Genomic DNA, 17,208 nt, shown 5'->3' with positions numbered 1-17,208 from the left:
GAAACAGACTCATCGGCGCCACTCCCTTTGCTCAGGGAGCTCAAAAAGCCAAGTCAATGACCGCTCAGGACACGCCCCACCATCAAGGCACCCGCCCCTTTATTGGCCAAAATCGAAGGCAGTAATCGAAGCCTGCCAAATTATTGGGTCCAAAGCTAAGGACCGCCCATAAGAGCACGAAACCAGAAGGATAAAGAGAGACACTGCCATGTGTTCAGTCTCTCTTGGCCCCGGTGCTCGGTCTCTCTTGGCCCCGACCTACGCCTAAAACCAAGTGTAGCATCACGACCAGAAGACAAGTTCAAGACTAACGATCGCTACCAGACGGATGAGCCCAGCAGAAGCGCAGTCACTTCTCCAGACCCAGCCACGCAAGATCTGAACGAAGGCCTGTTCCTCTGCATAAAGCCAGGTGCCTGAAGTTAAGTACAGGTTGTTGTAGTGTTAGGTATAATTTAGCTTGTAGTGTTTTATGTTGCATGTTGAAGTAATTCTTGTGTGTAAATAAACTATCATTGAACTTGAACTAACTAACTGGTTGTTTGGTCTTTGATCGATATCCAGTTAAACCTTGTGGTGGTATCATTTGATACCTGGTGACTCTGAAATGCAATATCATCATTAATAACTGTCATATCAGTATCCAGTTTAAAAAGAGCAACATTATTGGCGTCTCCGGTGCGAATTGGCAACATTATTGGCTACATCTGACGGGATTCGACCTAGAAGTGATTTTGTCACTCTGAGAGAACCTACACTTTGCATTAGAAACCCAATTGAGAAAAGTGAAAGAAACCACAAGTGTAAGGCCCGTATTGATCAAAACTCCAAGATTTGGAAGTATGTATTAACTTGCATGCATTCTAACAGGGATCTAAGGTAAACTCGTTAGATTTTGTTGCGTAAAACTATCGGGAGTATTGTGCACCGGAAAATAGCCTGGGCCATACCCGCTGTTTGAATCACCGCCTTATTCCCCCTGTCTCAAATTAACGGTAGGAAAAGAGATAATAGAAGCAATGGCAGCAAAGCCAATGGAACGCCTAATGAACCCGAGGTCGCAGCGACCAGTAGAGCAGAGCAGTGCCCCATATGGGAAGAGGAATTGAGAAAGTATTTGAAGGGGAAAGGATGGCCACTTTGGTCCGAGTTTTGTTCAAATGAAGAGACCGGTCTAGGAAGCATAGGACAAACCTGGTGGGACAACCGAACCGAGGTACATTAGAAGAATGCAGCAAAAGTTCGTACCCCGATGGCAATAGTGTCCTGTTTGGCACAGTTGCGAGGCACAGAGGAGGTCATGAGGATGCTCCGCAGACAGCTAGTTGAGAAAGAAGAGAAGAATGAGGGAAACTATAGTGAATGTGAAAAGATTGATGAGCAACTCCGGGAATAGTTGGCAGCTAAAGATAAAGAGATGGCTGATGTCAAATGGGCACACAATTCTTGTTTAGTTCACCTTAGCAGCTTTCAGACCCAGTATGATAATGCCTACCAAGATACACAACGTGCAATTTTGGTACGAGAAGAGACAGAACAGCAGGTAGCACAGTTAACAAGACAATGCACAGATTTAAAGGCAGCTCTACTAGCGCTCCATAGCTCCACTACAGAACAAAGACAGAGCACAGTAGATCACGCGAGATGTAGATGACAAATGGAGAAGTCGCAGTCACTGCTATCAGTGCAAAACGGATTCAGAGATACCTTAGGTCAAGATTTAGATGAGGCGAATGGCCCCAATTGGCAAGAACTAAATGAAACCGCCCATAGATATGTGGAGAATACCGAAAATCAATAGAGCCCCCCCCCAGGCCCCGAAAAGGAAAGCACCCGCACCACCGACTGCACAGACAGCACACAACCCCATGAATCCAGTCACAACGCAAGTCACCGGATCGGGATGAGCCTGGTTTTGTTTACACCACCCCACTAAGCATCACCCAATTGAGAGATGCCTGCGCCAAAATTGAACCATTCGAACCCACCGCAGACCCGCATAATTTCTTTGAGAGAGTACGACAGCAAACGGTTATGTATGGGCTAGACGAAAGGGAGGAAAAAGCTTATAGTCATGAGCCTTGACCTGTCCGTTAGCTCAGCTTTACCAGAACCCCAGAATATAGGAGGAGGAACCCTACAGGAGATGAAAACGGCTGTTTCAGATGCGATTGGGTACAACAAGGGAGACCCAGTAGAAGGTTTGAACCATTGTAGGCAAAAGAAGGGAGAACATACGACCGCATTTGCACGTCGCCTTTGGATCCATTTTAAGGCAGCATTTGGGGATTTGAACCGCGCACACTTAAATGAGGACGACACCACTAAATGGTCCCGCACTTTAGTCTCCCACGCCACAGAAGCAGATCAAAAGGCTTGTGTAAATTACGACCCCGCAGACGCCACACATAATGAAGTTTGGGTTTTAAAGAGACTCTCCAGAGCTTGGGAACAATCCCTACATAGGAAGGCAGATCAGGAAAAGGCAGAGGGGAATATGCACCCAGTCAGGATTAATCAGGACCCAACATGGGTAAATGAGGGCAGACATGAAGGACCGCACCCCAGAGCACAGGCACCACGAGGTTGCTATAATTGTGGACACATGGGACATTACGCCCGCGAATGCAGAGAACCCCCCCCCCCCTCGAACCAGCAACGATACCAGCAATCTAACGCCCCACCTCGGAACAATGTTAGGCCCATACATAGCATTAGCGCCCGATCAGATAATGCAGTAATTAACACCACAGATTGACGGTGTTCGGACTCCGCAACTTGGGCCTGCGACACACTCTGGGACAAATCAGCAAGACCAATAGTCACAGGCATAGACCGGGGACACCCAGTAGAGTTCCTTTGGGACACAGGAGGGTCCCGCACCACTTTAAACTCCTCCACAATGTTTCAGCGCGACAAATGGCCCACCACAGACACCATCACCCTTAGTGGATTTACAAGACATGTACAGCAGGGATACATTACAGCCCCCCCGTAGATATTCAGATAGGAACCATAAACACAGGCACGCCGTTGTTTTAGTCGACTTGCCCCAAACAGCCGAGCACATTCTAGGAATCGACTTTATGAGCTCCCACAACCTTTCCTTTGACCCCGTGAATAGGTGTGTATGGAAAATGGCCAAAACAGCGAGAGTCCCCGCTACGCTCACAGTAGGGGACTACGAACATAGGATTTGCTCAGTAGGCGACTATTGGTTTGGTCCGCAAACAATTAGTACAGACTAGACAATTAGAGAGGTCCTCAGAAAACATAAAGCAGCCTTCACCCAACACAAACACGATTGTGGGAAGATCCCAGGCATGGTCACAATTCGGTTTCCCACAGCAAGCCGAGGGTGAGATCTCAAAAGTCATCAATAGCTTACCAGATCAAGGAGTAATTCGGCTCGTAGCCTCAACAAACAGTGTCCCAATTTGGCCCGTAAAGAAACCTGACGGTTCATGGTGATTAACCATTGACTACCGAGAGTTCAACAAGGTCACCCCATTAGCAGCCCCCACCGTTGCCACGAGTCCCGAAACCATGCTCAAGCAGGGAGTACAAGCAAAGTACTTTACAGTGCTGGACATTAGCAATGGCTTCTGGTCCATCTCCTTAGATAAGGCCTGTCAATACAAGTTCGCGTTCACATTTCAAGGGCAGCAGTATACGTGGGCACAACTCCCCTTCTATTTTTCACCGACAATTGGCCAACGGACTTTCCAAATTTTCCCGCCCCAAATGCCTTATTCAGTATGTGGACGACTTACTCCTACAGACTGACACAAAGGAAGAGCATGTTGAGCTTCTTTCAGAATTTTTAGGTCTCTTACAATCAATTGAATGCAAGGTTAACCCGAAAAAAGCCCAGATCCTAAAAGAAAAGGTCCTTTATTTAGACACCATTATCACCCACGGGAAGAGAGAGCTTGAACATAAATTAATTGAGTCACTAGTTAAATTGCCCCTGCCCCACAATGTCACTGCACTCCAGTCATTCTTAGGATTAGTTGGATATTGTAGGAACCATCTAGATGGTTTTGCCACAAAAGCAGCCACACTCTCAAAGCTCCTAAAAAAGAACGCCCAATGGGAATGGCTTCCTCCGCATACGGACGCCATCGATGAATTAAACCGCGCCCTAGGCACAACCCCCGCTTTGCAAGCTCCAGACCCCCACACTCCCTACGCCATAGAAGTAGTGACCACCGACCGAACCCTATCAGCAGTACTCCTGCAAGAACGACATGATCGCTTAGGACCCGTAGCCTATGCCTCACAGAGTTTTGGATCCCGTAGAGCAAGGATTTTCCGCCTGCGAATGGCACTTGCTTGCAGTCTTTTGGGCAGTGCAGTATTTTGCATATATCACAGGCCTTAACCCAGTAACGATTTTAACCGAGCACACCCCAACGCAGCCATTGTTAGATGGTAGGTTGAAGGATGGTTCAGTCAGCCAGATTAAAGCAGCTCGTTGGACACTGTTGTTACAAGGAAGGGACATTACAGTTAAATGTACAAAGACCTACATTTTTAGCAGACAACCTTCACTATGCAGGAACCCCACATGAGTGCCAGATCTTTGCAGCCAAACACCACACAGGACCCTTTATGCCAAAGTCACTACCCACACGAGCAGGCATCAGAACACAGAATCCCCAGACCACAGACAACTCTTAAAAAATTTATGTAGACGGCTCCTCCACCATTGAAAATGGAAAGAGAATAACTGGTTGTGGAATCTATGTGGAAGACGCACAGGAACACGTATTAGAGGAAATATCTTTAAAATTGCCTGGCCACCTAGGATCAAAACCAGCCGAATTAGCAGCTATAGCATATGTAGTGCAGCACCCAGATTCCTTTCCGACCCCAGCGGACATACATTCGGACAGTTTATATGTCTGCAATAGTTTATTTAAAATTTTTTAAACAATTTAGAGTACCCAATTCATTTTTTCCAATTAAGGAGCAATTTAGAGTGTTTAATCCATCTACCTTGCACATCTTTGTGTCCCACGCAAACATGGGGAGAATGTGCAAACTCCACACGGACTGTGACCCAGAGCCGGGATCGAACCTGGGACCTCGGTGCTGTGAGACTGCAATGCTAACCACTGCACCACCGTGCTGCCCTGTCTGCACTAGTTTGACAGAATTCCTGCCCCTGTGGGAATCTCGAGGATTCGTATCCGCTCATGGTAAACCCCTACCCTCAGCCCCATTGTTGAAGCATATCCTTAAGACAGCAAAAGACCGCACATATGGCATAATCAAAGTGAGAAGCCATCATTGTTCCTCCCCACCCGGTAGCGTAAAGGCAGGCGCCTTAGCTAAGTCAGGATCACGACACGATCACTTTTGGCAACCCCCTGAAAGTGAACCGATACACCCAGTCCAGGTTTCACAGACCAATATCGAAGATTTAGCCCAGACCCAAAAAGCAGACGGCACTCTTAAGCAAGTTTTAGACGGTAACTTCCCAGCCCCTACGACAAATTCAAGGACACACTGACGGTACAGGACAGTATAGTTTGAAAAATGGAATTTATGTGGTCCCCACTCAGGACAGAAACCAGATAATTTGCCAGTTTCATGACGGACATGGACATCAGGGGATAGACAATACCATTGTCCATTTAAGATCTTTGTGCTGGTGGCCTGATTTATGTTGAGCATTATGTTGAGAATTGTTTAAGCTGTGCACAGAACAATCCTGAAAGGTACTCCAAGAAAGGACAATTGAGACACACCCGACCTGTTAATATCCCATGGACAAATTTACAGCCCGACTACATTGGCTCCCCCCCCCCCCCCCCCCCCCCCCGCAACCCTTGCAGAAATGGTTTTAAATATGTATTAGTAGTAATCAACACCTTTACAAAATGGGTAGAAGCATTTCCCTCCCGGATGAACACAGCAAAAGCCACAGCTAAGATTTTGACCCAACAGATATTTACACGCTGGGGTCTTCCCCGCAGCATTGAGTCAGACAAAGGTTCCCATTTCACCGGCAGAGTCATGCAGAATGTCCTAACGATTTTTGGGAGCAAGCAAAAATTCCACATAGCGTATCACCCCCAATCCAGCGGCATTGTTATTTTTAATAAACATTTTATTGAGGTATTTCTTTGGCACTGTAAGAGCAACAAGATAAACAATGTACATGAAAAAAAAATTAACATAGTGCAAATACCGCCTCCCTCTCCCACAGGTCCCACCATTACTTAACCCCCTAATCTACGCTAGCCTAACCCCCCCCCCCCCCCCCCCTTCTGCTGACGATTAATTATCTGCGAAGAAGTCGATGAATGGTTGCCACCTCCGGGCGAACCCTAACAGTGACCTTCTCATGGCGAACTTAATTTTCTCCAGGCAGTGGAAGCCAGCCATGTCCGATAGCCAGGTCTCCGATTTCGGGGCTTTGAGTCCCTCCATGCTAGTGATATCTGCCTCCGGGCTACCAGGGAGGCAAAGGGCAGAACATCTGCCTCTTTCTCCTCCTGGATTCCCAGATCCTGCGACACCCCGAAAATCGCCACCTCTGGACTCAATGCCACCCTTGTATTTAATACCTTGGACATGACGTCGGCAAACCCCTGCCAAAATCCCCTCCGCTTTGGACATGCCCAGAACATGTGGACATGGTTCGCTGCCCCCCCCCTCCGCACATTTTGCACACCTGTCCTCCACCCCAAAGAATCTGCTCACCGGGCCACTGTCTTGTGAGCTTGGTGCTCAACCTTAAATTGGATCAGGCTGAGCCTGGCACATGTTGCGGTCGTGTTGACCCTACTCAACGGGTCCGCCCAGAGGCCCTCCTCTATCTCTCCCCCCAGCTCCTCCTCCCACTTTTGCTTCAGCTCCTCTTCAGCGGCAATGTTGAACGAATGAATTGCACCTTGAAAGCGACCATTAGAAAAATGGTGCAACAGCATAACACCACATGGGTCACAGTCCTCCCATTCGCCCTTATGTTTATTAGGAACACAGTATCCAGTTCCACAGGTTTCACCCCCACGCTCTCATGACCGGACGGCCCATGAAAGGAACTGAATATTTATTAGGTCTCGATTTGGCAAGCCCCACAGTCACCACCCTCACCCATGAAAAAGCAGTCCAACAAGTCACGGAAAACATTGAAGCAGCAGAGCTCGCTGCAGCTGTCCGACTAGGCGCTAGGAAAAAGCAGAGTAAGGCCTGCTTTGATAAAACAGTCCACCAAGTAGAGTATACAGTGGGTCAGCAAGTGATGGTTTCCCTGTATAATCCCAGTTCGTTCCTCACCCCTAAATTTGCAGGATCCTACTACATTTCGGATAAAGTGAGCCTCTCTGTACAAAATAACGTACCCCAATGGAAAAACAGGTTGGTTCCATATCAACCAGCTTAAAGTTTATGGAACCCAATGTAGCTACTCCCACCACGTCTCCCTGGCAATGGCAGATGATTCCACCCCCCCATCGACAACTTGGACCTGCCCCCCCCCCCCCCCCCCCCCCCAAATCAGGACAGCACGTCCACGCCCACAGACCTGACCTTGTCTCCGCCCACAGGTATGGCTTTCCACCTTGAGCTTGTTTCGGACGACAGTGACAGCCGCTGGAACCACGACCAGGACATATTTGGCCCCCTGTACCTCCTTTCACTGTAACAGCCATAGCCACCGCCACTGCCCGACAATGGAAATTTGCCCTTTGCAGTTACCGCCCCTCATGACAAACGAACCCACCATTGGCACCGTGACAACTCTTGTTGATTAGTAAGGAATGATGATTCGGATCCCACGACGGCCCACGCGGCCACGGCACAGAAACGACAGGCACGAGTTTGGCAACCGGGAGATGGTGATGACTCCGAGTCTGACTCCTGTTACGGTAACCCTTTCGTGAAGCTTTTTTTCTTTCTCTCTTTCTCTCTCTCTTTTCTCTCTCTCTCTCTCTCTCTCTCTCTCTCTCTTTCTCTCTCTCTCTCTTTATCTCTCTCTCTCTTTCTCTCTCTTTCTCTCTCTCTTTCTCTCTCTTTCTCTCTCTCTTTCTCTCTCTCTTTCTCTCTCTTTCTCTTTCTCTCTCTTTCTCTCTCTTTCTCTCTCTTTCTCTCTCTTTCTCTGTCTTTCTCTTTCTTTCTCTCTCTTTCTCTGTCTTTCTCTTTCTTTCTCTTTCTTTCTTTCTCTTTCTCTCTTTTTTGGATGTCTTGTCTCTAAAATGGTTATTTTTTTTTTAAATGAGGGAGTCGCACGTGACGATTCTAATGGGTAATTGAAGTTGAAGAGAGAAAGACAAACAAAACGAGATGTTAACCAACGATAATAACAGATATCATGCTTGCACCCTCAGGAATATACGAAGAATGAAGAACAAAAAGACGAGACGAAGACAGGACTGATGACCTCCATTGTGATCATAGCTGGACTCCTACAACTGTGCGCGTTGACAGCCTTTGTACCCCACACCACACCGGCCCCGGACTTGACCATACAATATGAGACCCCTAGCCCGGACACCACACCTCACATGAAAATAAACACTGATACCCCCACATGGTGCGAAAACATTGTAAAATGGTATTCCTTTCCTATACAGTAGAAGCCCTTTTGGTAATAGCAATACTCTGCAGTGTTGTTCAGACACTTACACTCCGCAAATGGCGAAGGAGAGCCTCCCGCTCCCCGAAATACACACTCCGAGCCCCTTTCCTTGGAATCCAACAAACCCCACAAACGTTTCAAACCTTTTTCACTGACAAAATAAAAAGATTGTACTTCTATGACTGGGTAATAGATTAACCAGAGATGTGATGCTGCTGTTCATTTCTTAAAAATGTTTGTATTGTACATAAGTTCCTTTTTGATATTTGCCAGCAGCATGAGAGTAGCTTAGGTAATGATAGCTAGAGATTTCCTTGTGTAAATAATTAAATGTTTTATGAATTTATGATGTGTTGATAAAATTAGGTAAATGCTCCAAAAACATAGGACAGAGTAGTGTAGAACCTATCCTTGATCAAGGGTAACAGGCACACTAAGGACGGATAAGGATCAACAGTGTGATCCACCACGCTTCGCGTTCAGGATCAAAAGGACGGGATGCAGCCATCTGGGATGGCCACTTACAAAGGATCCCGGGAAATATGGCCACCTGCAAAGGACCATGGGAAATATGGTCAACCCAGGACTCAGATGCTCCGAGCTTATGTATATTGGCAACTCAGATAACTATCGAAGCCCCCAGCTACTTCTATTGGCCCATTTTCCCAGAACAGAAGACCTGTACTCCGGTAACAGATACAGAAACAGATTAATCGGCGCCACTCCCTTTGCTCAGGGAGCCCAAAAAGCCAAGGTCAATGACCGCTCAGGACACGCCCCGCCTCTTTATTGGCCAAAATTGAAGGCAGTAATTGAAGCCTGCCGAATTATTGGGTCCAAAGCTAAGGACCGCCCAAAAGATCGCGAAACCCCAGAAGGATAAAGAGAGACACTGCCATGTGTTCAGTCTCTCTTGGCCCCGGTGCTCGGTCTCTCTTGGCCCCGACCTACGCCTAAAACCAAGTGTAGCATCACGACCAGAAGACAAGTTCAAGACTAACGATCGCTACCAGACGGATGAGCCCAGCAGAAGCGCAGTCACTTCTCCAGACCCAGCCACGCAAGATCTGAACGAAGGCCTGTTCCTCTGCATAAAGCCAGGTGCCTGAAGTTAAGTACAGGTTGTTGTAGTGTTAGGTATAATTTAGCTTGTAGTGTTTTATGTTGCATGTTGAAGTAATTCTTGTGTGTAAATAAACTATCATTGAACTTGAACTAACTAACTGGTTGTTTGGTCTTTGATCGATATCCAGTTAAACCTTGTGGTGGTATCGTTTGATACCTGGTGACTCTGAAATGAAATATCATCATTAATAACTGTCATATCAGTATCCAGTTAAAAAGAGCAACATTATTGGCGTCTCCGGTGCGAATTGGCAACAAAATCAGGATTATCCAGAGGATTGGGATAAAGGAATTCCACTTATACTATTTGCACTTAGTTGATTCATTAGGTCCATCCCTAAATTCAGTCCATTCAAATTGATTTTTGGTCATGAGGTAAGAGACCACTCTCTTTGAGTGGGACAAGGGGTTCTAACAGGAGGCAAATCTGTTTTGTAAAGCAAGTATTATCCTATGCCCTGCTGGTTTTAAAGTGGATCGAGAGCTGCATGTTTCTTTTCTTGTTGTTTAATGGGGAATTGAGCACAGTACCCAACTATTTACATAGATACATAGAAGATAGGAGCTGGCGGAGGCATTTTGGCCCTTCGAGCCTGCTCCGCCATTTATCACGATCATGGCTGATCATCTAACTCAGTAGCCTAATCCTGCTTTCTCCCCAAAGCCTTTGATCGCATTCGCCCCGTTTGACCCCATCTTTCCAATTAAGGGACAATTCACCTAACCTGCACATCTTTTGGGTTGTGGGGGTGTCATCTGAGAGTACCTGTCATCTGAGAGTACCTGTAAGAAATGGGTGTTTGTCAGATAGCTGCAGTGATGTCAGAGTGTGGGTGGAGCTGGGCTGTCTGTCTTTCACTTTCGTTTTTGAGCTAGCAGCTACAGTGTGTGTTTAGTTTAGTTTTGCAGATTGGGAGCTGCATCCAGAGAGACCAGGTATAATTCTGGTGTGTCTCTGTATGAAAGGAATATCTTCAGGCCACTTGCTAATTTAACGGTGATAACTGCTCTCAGTAATGAATTTAAACCTGATCTCTGTGTTAAAAAGGGTCTTTTGTCTTATGGATGTTGCAAGGAAAGATTAAGCGTTACTTATAGAATATTGTATCTTTGGGGATGATTGGTGTTGTTAAGCTGTTTACTGTGGGTTTATAAAGTGTTAACTTGTTTCATAAATAAACATTGTTTTAATTTAAAGCTCTCTGTTTCACTACACCTGTAAAGTAGGCCCGTGTGCTCCCCATAACCACACTCTATTAAAAGCTGTGGGTCAGGCGAACTCCATGATACACTTTGGGGTTCTCTAAACCCAGGTCCATAACAGGGGTGAGAACCACGCAAACATGGGGAGAATGTGCAAACTCCACACGGACAGTGACCTGGTGCCAGGATCGAACCCGGGTCCTCAGCGCTGTGAGGCAGCAGTGCTAACCACTATGCCACCCATTTTCAGGTGTTAAGTTAAAGAATAATATTATCTTCATAATAAAGTTTTGTTTTAAAAATACCAAATCCCTATTTCTTCATGCAATCACTCCTGAAGTAAATAATTCTTTCCACAAAGTTTTACAAAATACACTAAAACATTGCATGTGGCAATCCAAGATCGAGGAATACTGAAAGGAGAGTTGGAAATCCTGCGAGTGGATATGAGGTAAAGAAAGCATTGGTTGGAAGAAGATTCCAAGACTTTAAAGAGTGGACTTTGGTAACACATGTGGAAATCTGAGTTCCAGTTCGGCCACTTGGTTCACACAAGGGTGATAAACGTCTGGGGGGAAATTTGAGGAGAAATCCACAGAAGTTGCATTGGGTGGCCTCTTCCACTTGGTTTCAGAGTGGGGGGTGTCTGACTGCAGTTAGTCTGTTGATTTACAGGGACTGTGTACTTGCTGAGAACAAAATATATATTTTGCAACCTGTGTTGGCCTTAAAATCTGTGTACATTTGTGAAGATATAGGTGGGATGAAGTATTATAGTCAATTTTTAAAAAATTTAAAAATTGTTTGTTAAAAGCTAATTTGCAGTCTTGTTCATCCACATTTCTTTTTTTTAAAAAAAAGTAAAAGTTAGTCTTGTCATGGGAATGTTCCTTTAAGAAATGTTTGTCTTCTCAAATGGTTGCAGTGATGTCATTGTGTGGGTGGAGCTGGGCGGTGGCTCTGGTTTTTTACTTTCGTATTGAACTAGAAGCTGTTTGTGGCTCTTGAGTTTTACTTTCGGTTTAGACCGTTGGAAGCTGTATTCAGACTACAAGAGTTTTGGAGTTTCTCTCTCTGTGCGTGTTTAAAAAGTGTCTCCAGATCACTTGATAACTTCAAAGTAATCACTGTGTTCTGGAAGGAATTCAAACCTACTGTTTTGTGGTAAAAGGGATTGTCTGATTTGTGGATGTTACTTGAGTGAAACCGTAAAGGGAAGTTATTAAGGGTTAAATATAGAGTACTGTAGCTGTGTGGGGTATTTAGATTTGTATTTGATAAAAATGCTGACTGTGTGTTTATAGAAATGTTAACTGAATTTGTAGAATAAACTTTGTTTTGATTTAAACTGCTTAAGGCTCTGTTGCAGAACATCTGACAAGTAGGCCCTTGTGCTCCTCATAACCAAAATCTATAAACAGTTGTAGGTCAGGTGAACTCCATGATATACTTTGGTGTTCTCTAAACCCTGGCCCATAACAGTCTATTGAGCCAAGTTTCTATTCTGGGACCTTCCTGTCCAGTAGTAACATTAGCTGGGATTGTAACATTTGCCACTTATGAGCCCAAGCCTGAATGTTATCCAGGTCTTTGTGTACGTGGACACATTCTGCTTCTTTCTCTGAGGAGTTTCAGATGGATCTTTACACTGTGTACCAGTCATTTATGAGCATTCCTACACTTGACCTTATGACAGAGGGAAGGTCATTGATGCAGCAGCTGAAGATGGTTGGGCTTAGAACACTGTCCTGAAGAACTGCGGCGATGTCCTGGGGCTTAGATGACAGAATTCACCGCACCGAAGAAACGAGAATTCTCAGCACCGAACACACCATTCACCCCAGCTGGCGCTAAGTCATGTTTATGGTCCACTCCAGCAGTATCCCTCCCTATTAGCTGTATCAGCACATCCCTCGTATCATTTTCTCTGTCATGTACTCCATACCATTCAGACTTTCATGAGGTGACACATTCCAAATTCTAATCTCTCTCAGTAAGAAATCTTCTGAATTCCTTATTGAAATTATTTGTACTCTGTTGTTTTTTTTTCTTTGTTTTAAATAACTTTAGAGTGACCAATTCATTTTTATTCCAATTAAAGGGCAATTTAGCATGGCCAATCCACCTACCCTGCACATCTTTGGGTAGAATGTGCACACGGACAGTGACCCAGAGCCGGGATCGAACCTGGCATCTCGGTGCCGTGAGGCAGCAAAGCTAACCACTGCGCCACCATGCTGCCCACTCTTGTATTTTTGATTTCTGGTGATTCAGTTTGGTCCCTCTTCAAACTACTTTTCAGTGCTGAAACCAAAAAGCTATGTTGCATAATATTTCTAATGTGTCAACTATGGCCTTTTTTGGTTTCCCAGGAAGGTACAAGCATTTTATGTGGCATTTTTCAAAACTCCAGGGTTTTTAAAATGCTTTACAGCCACTGAAGCATTCTTGAAATGCAACCACTTTGTAATGTCAAACATGTAGCAGATGAAAGGATTAAGTTAGAACAGTGGCAGGAAGTGAGCTTGTATTGCTGTGAGCAGAGTTGGTCAAAATGTGATGTTTAATGCTAAATCTGATCGATTTTTGTTGGGAAATTGCAGTCATGATGAGTAAATGGAGTTTAGTTGCTGCCGAAGACTAAACCCAGTGGGAAACATTTGCGGTGTATTTAGGTTAGTGGAATTAAAAAATTCAGCTGTCAGAATGTGTTGGCAAACTCCATGAGCTCATTGATTAAAGTTGGTTGTTGAAGCAGAGATCTTTTAAAAGAAAAAAAAAAAATTTTTATTCAAATTTTTTACATACTTTCAACAAACCCCCCTTACAGAAATAAGAAAAAACAAAGAACACATAAATAAACATCTTATAGCTATGTCACGTATTCCCCCAATATACAAGCCCCCATTAAACGATAATAAACACAGTAGTAAACACAAAGACCCCCCCCCCCCACCCCCGGGTTGCTGCTGCTGCTGACCACCTCCTAACGCTCCGCTAGAAAGTCTAGGAATGGTTGCCACCGCCTGAAGAACCCTTGCACAGATCCTCTTAAGGCAAATCTTACCCTCTCCAATTTAATGAACCCTGCCATGTCGCTGATCCAGGCTTCCACGCTTGGGGGCCTTGCATCCTTCCACTGTAGCAGAATCCTCCGCCGGGCTACCAGGGACGCAAAGGCCAGAATACCGGCCTCTTTCGCCTCCTGCACTCCCGGCATGTCCGATACCCCAAATAGTGCGAGCCCCCAACTCGGCTTAACCCGGGTGTTTACCATCTTAGACACTGTCCTCGCAAGGCCCCTCCAGAACCCATCCAGCGCTAGGCACGCCCAGAACATGATTTGCTGGGCTCCCCAAACACCTCACACACCTGTCCTCCACTCCAAGAAACCGACTCAGCCTTGCCCCAGTCATCTGCACCCTGTGCAGAACCTTTATCAGGCTAAGCCTGGTGCAAGAGGAGGAAGAATTTACCCTACCCAGGGCGTCCGCCCTCGTACCCTCGTCTATCTCCTCCCCCAGCTCCTCCTCCCATTTACCTTTCAGCCCCTCCACCAAGGCCTCCTCCTCCTCCTGCATCTCCTGGTAGATCGCCAAGACCTTGCCTTCTCCAAGCCACACCCCTGCGAACACCCTATCCTGGATCCTACGTGCTGGCAGCAGCACCTGCCGTCTTACAAACGCCCATACCTGCATGTACCTGAAGGCATTTCCAGGGGGGAGCCCGAATTTTTCCTCCAACGCCCCAAGGCTAGAAAACGTCCCATCTATAAACAGGTCCCCCATCCTTCTAATACCTGCCGTGTGCCAGCTCAGGAGCCCCCCATCCATTCTCCCCAGGACAAACCGATGGTTCTCTCGGATCAGGGACCACACCGAAGCCTCTGGCTCCCCGCTGTGGCGTCTCCACTGCCCCCAAATTTTGAGGGTCGCCGCCGCCACTGGACTCGTGGTGTACCTTGTCGGCGGGAGCGGCAGCGATGCCGTCATCAGTGCGTCTCGTGCCCACACAGGACGCCATCTCCAACCTCTTCCACGCCACCCCCTCCCCCTCCATTACCCACTTGGGTATCATCGCCACATTGGCAGCGCAGTAGTACCCACACAGACTAGGCAACGCTAGCCCTCCTCTGTCCCTGCTCCGTTCAAGAAACACTCTTCTCACCCTCGGGGTCTTTTTCACCCATACAAACCCTATGATGCTCCTGCTGACCCGCTTAAAAAGGCCTTGGGGATCAGGATGGGGAGGCACTGGAATATAAAAAGGAACCTCGGGAGCACCGTCATCTTCACCGACTTTACCCTACCTGCCAGGGAGAGTGGCAGCATATCCCACCTTTTAAACTCCTCCTCCATCTGCTCCACCAGCCTTGTCAAGTTGAGCTTGTGTAGGGCCCCCCAGCTCCTGGCCACCTGGATCCTTCGGTACCGAAAACTCCTTTCCGCCCTGTTCAGTGGCAGCTCGTCTATCCCCCTTCCCTCCCCTGGGTGTATCACGAATAGCTCACTCTTCCCCATGTTGAGCTTATACCCGGGAAAAGTCTCCAAACTCCCTGAGGATCCGCATCACCTCTGGCATCCCCTCCACCGGGTCCGCCGCATACAGTAACAGGTCGTCTGCATACAGTGATACCCGGTGTGTGCCCCCCCAGCCCCCTCCAGTTCCTGGACTCCCCCAAAGCCATCGCCAAAGGTTCAATTGCCAACGCAAATAGCAGGGGGGATAGGGGGCACCCCTGCCTCGTCCCCCGGTACAGCCGAAAGTATTCCGACCTCCTCCGATTTGTGGCCACACTTGCCACCGGGGCTTCGTACTGTAACCTAACCCAACTAACGAACCCCTCCCTGAACCCAAACCTCCTCAACACTTCCCACAGGTACCCCCACTCCACCCAATCAAAGGCCTTCTCCGCATCCATAGCCGCCACTATCTCCGCTTCCCCATCCACTGCAGGCATCATGATTACATTTAGGGGCCTCCGCACATTGGTGTTTAGCTGCCTTCCCTTCACGAAACCCGTCTGGTCCTCGTGGATCACCCCCGGAACACAGTCCTCAATTCTGGTAGCCAACTCCTTCGCTAACAGCTTCGCATCCACGTTGAGGAGCGAGATTGGCCTATACGACCCACACTGTAAAGGGTCCTTGTCCTGCTTGAAGATCAGTGAGATCAGTGCCCTGGACATCGTCGGGGTTAGCCCCCCCCCCCCCCCCCCCCCCCCCCCCCCCCAGCCTCATTGAAAGTTCTCACTAGTAGTGGGCCCAACAGGTCCATATACTTCCTGTAAAATTCCACCGGGAACCCATCTGGCCTTCCCCGCCTGCATACTCCTCAGCCCCTTAGCCAGCTCCTCCAGCCCTACCGGTGCCCCAAGCCCCGCCACCTCCTCTACCCTCTGGATCCTCAGCCGGTCCAGAAAACGACGCATCCCAGCAAACCCACCTCCAGGCGCCACAGAGGGCACTGGTCCCTCTCCTCCCCTAGCTCGAGCTCCACCCAGTGCGGGGCATGGTCTGAGATGGCTATCTTCCACCCTCGGGATCAGCGCCCTGCTCAAAACGAAGAAGTCAATCCGGGAGTAGGCTTTATGGACGTGGGAAAAGAAAGAGAATTCCCTGGCCCCCGGCCTAACAAACCTCCATGGGTCCACTCGTCCCATCTGGTCCATAAACCCCCTTGACACCTCGGCCGCCGCCAGCCTCTTACCCGTCCTGGATCTAGAGTAGTCTAATGCTGGATCCAATACCGTATTAAAGTCCCCCCCTCCATTATCAAGCTCCCTGCCTCCAGGCCCGGAATCCGGCCCCACATGCGCCGCATAAATCCGGCATCGTCCCAATTCGGGGCATACACATTCACCAAGATCACCCGCACCCCCTGCAGCTTACCGCTCACCATCCCGTACCTACCTCCATTGTCTGCCACGATGCTCAGCGCCTCAAACGACACCCGATTCCCCACCAAAATCGCCACCCCTCGATTCTTTTGAGTCCAACCCCGAGTGGAAAACCTGCCCTACCCACCCCTTTCTCAGCCTAACCGGGTCTGCTACCCTCAAATGCGCCTTCTGGAGCATGACCCACATCTGCCTTCAGTCCCTTCAGGTGCGCGAACACACGGGCCCTCTTGACCGGCCCATTCAGGCCTCTCACATTCCATGTTATCAGCCGGATCAGTTTCAAGGACCCCCCCCCCCCCCTGCCGATTAGCCATCTCCCTTTCTAGGCCAGCCGTGTGCCCGCGCCTCCCGAACTCTCCGTTCCCCCCCAGCGGCAGACCCCCACCCC

The sequence above is a fragment of the Scyliorhinus torazame genome, chromosome 16 (genome assembly GCF_047496885.1).
Source record: "Scyliorhinus torazame isolate Kashiwa2021f chromosome 16, sScyTor2.1, whole genome shotgun sequence".
Lineage (NCBI taxonomy): Eukaryota > Metazoa > Chordata > Chondrichthyes > Carcharhiniformes > Scyliorhinidae > Scyliorhinus > Scyliorhinus torazame.
This window is presented reverse-complemented; position numbering follows the sequence as displayed.